At 60.6% G+C, this 2287-nt stretch overlaps 1 protein-coding gene across 1 annotated transcript in view; it reads right to left on the minus strand.

Moving 5' to 3' along the window:
- The window catches only part of TOM1L2 (target of myb1-like 2 (chicken)), a 74837-nt gene that overhangs the window by 11889 nt on the left and 60661 nt on the right, over positions 1 to 2287 (minus strand). The gene's annotated exons all lie outside the window — the stretch shown is intronic.

Genomic DNA, 2287 nt, shown 5'->3' on the forward strand with positions numbered 1-2287 from the left:
GCCAGGTGGGCGCGGGGAGGAGGTGCAGTACGCCTTCTTCAGTGGATAACTTTTTGACTAGTGTGTCCGCCCTTGGTCCCGGGGCCCCAGCAGGATGGGGAGGCCGCACAGCGGCCCATGGCCCAGGGTGGCACAGGGTGCGGGGTTGGCAGGAGTCTGGGCTCTGTTCACTGAAAGGATCCTGAAATGTGTCCCAGGGCATTTCCGAGTGGGGAGAGCACCCAGGCCTAAGGGTGGCCTGGCCCACAGCAGCCCAGCACATTCCTCCACCAGCAGACACAGGCAAAAGCAAGCACTCTGATGACCACAGGGGCCGTAGGCTGTGGTCATCTGTGTGTCTCTTTAGTGGGAAAACCGCAAAGCAGCCTGAATGCAGCAGCCTCCTCTCGCCCCACCCTCCCCTCCCAGCCTTCAGGACGTGGCCCCCTCCTCCCCACCATCAAAGGGCACCTGAGAGCAGGGGAGGGGGCGGGGGAGCAGGGGAGGGGACCGGGGTCCTGAGAGAAGGAGGGTGCCCAACCATCGCCTGGGCCTTGTCCATGCCGGGGCTGCCTGTGCCCAGGGCCCGAAAATCTATTTGGCTGGAAATAGTGAAGCTGCTGGCAGATGTCAAAAGATAGTAATGTGATAAGAAGTAAGAGTAACCTTTAGTCCCCCTGAAGTCACGCTAATGAAATGTTGGCTCCCTGCCTAGAGAAACAGGTGGACGGCCCTTGATCGAAGTGACCTGTGTCCTCACCTAGGTTAGCCCATGAAGTACCTCTTGGGACCCACTCGCAAGCCCACTGTTTCTAGAAAACTCTCCAGCGCTGTGTCTGCAGCTGGGTTCACCCCAGGGCCACACAGCCAGGCCGGCAGACCCCATATCCGGCCTCCACAGGCATTTTAGAGAGGCGCAGGCCAACCTCCACCAGATTATTTGTATTTACTTGACCTACTGGGGCCTTATAAACGCTGGAATGAAAAAACACCCTGAAATGACCATGAGGCTGAGGGACACGTGGTCCTTGCTCTGCAGGGTGGGCCGCCGTGCGCACTGGCACCACCTGAGGCCCCTTTCGTCCCGAGCGAGCAGGAGCAGGGGCACCCGGGGCACGACCTGCCAGGTTCACGCTTGCTGGCAGGGTTTCCACCCGACACGTTCTCATGACAGGAGATGCAAGTTTTCGTTACTGTGATTCTTCTAAGCCGGGATGCCGGCCTCGGGGAGGGCGCCTGCCACCTGCCACGTTCCCAGAACCCAGCATGGAGAGTCAGCACGTCTCCAGGGAGAAACCGGCAACTCCAGCTGCTGGAGCAGGGGGTCCCTGATGCCCACCAGCCTCAGCCTGCCCAGGACGAGCAGAGAGGCTCATCAAGTTGCAAAGCTTGAAAAAAGCTGCTAAAGGGGTCATTGGCTTTAAGCCCTCTTTACTGTTCAGAATTGATCCCCTGGGGTCAGGGATCATGCCCCGTTTTCCCCTCTGGACCGATCTTGAGAGCCAGCACGCTCAGAAGATAAACACTGACCTGTGAGAAGCTCCTCACCCCTTGAGCTGGCGGAGGCAGATCTCCCCTCCCATGGGTGGACTTGCCCCTCTCCAGGAGCTCCCTGCCTGTGGGCCCTGGCCTCATCTGTGAAATGGGGTGACGGCTTCCACCACTCACCACCCTGTAGCCCTTCATTTCCAGGCTGCTCATTCTGTTTCTAATTCAGAAACCCAAGCCTGACCCCTGACTGAGAGGTGTGGAGTAGGTCAGCTGTGGGTGACAGGACAGCTCACGTGACCTTGGGATGGGCTGCGCTGCCTCGCTGGATGCAGCGCCTGGGCTCACGAGCCACCTGCCACGTGGTCGATGTGGGAGCACTACACCAGGGCAAAGTTTCTGTGAAAACCAGGCGTGTCAGATACGCTGGATACTTGGCTGCCCTGTGGACAGCCCCGGCCGCGGGCGCATCCCCAGGCCCGAGGAGTCTCAGTGTTCTCACCCTGAGCGACCTGGGCTCTGACGCGGTCTGCGGGGAGCACCTCCTGGGCAAGGGGTCTGCGGAGTGTGAGGTGGAGGAAGGAGATGGAAAAGAGAGAGAAACAAAGGCACCTCTCATGTGGGGACTCTGATGAGGATCTGCAGCCGGACTCCCTCCCCCTGTCCTCAGCCCTGATCTGCACTCGCTGGCGGGCAGCTCGCTCACTGGCTGGCTCACTCACCGGCCCAGGAGGGAGGGGGCTGCCACCAGCTCAGCCACTGCCAGGCACCCTCGGCTGCGTTTGGGGGCTGCGGGTCTATACAGGGAGCCCTGCCCCTG

The sequence above is a fragment of the Bison bison genome, unplaced genomic scaffold (assembly GCF_000754665.1).
Source record: "Bison bison bison isolate TAMUID 2011002044 unplaced genomic scaffold, Bison_UMD1.0 scf7180017864180, whole genome shotgun sequence".
NCBI classification, from domain to species: Eukaryota; Metazoa; Chordata; class Mammalia; order Artiodactyla; family Bovidae; genus Bison; species Bison bison.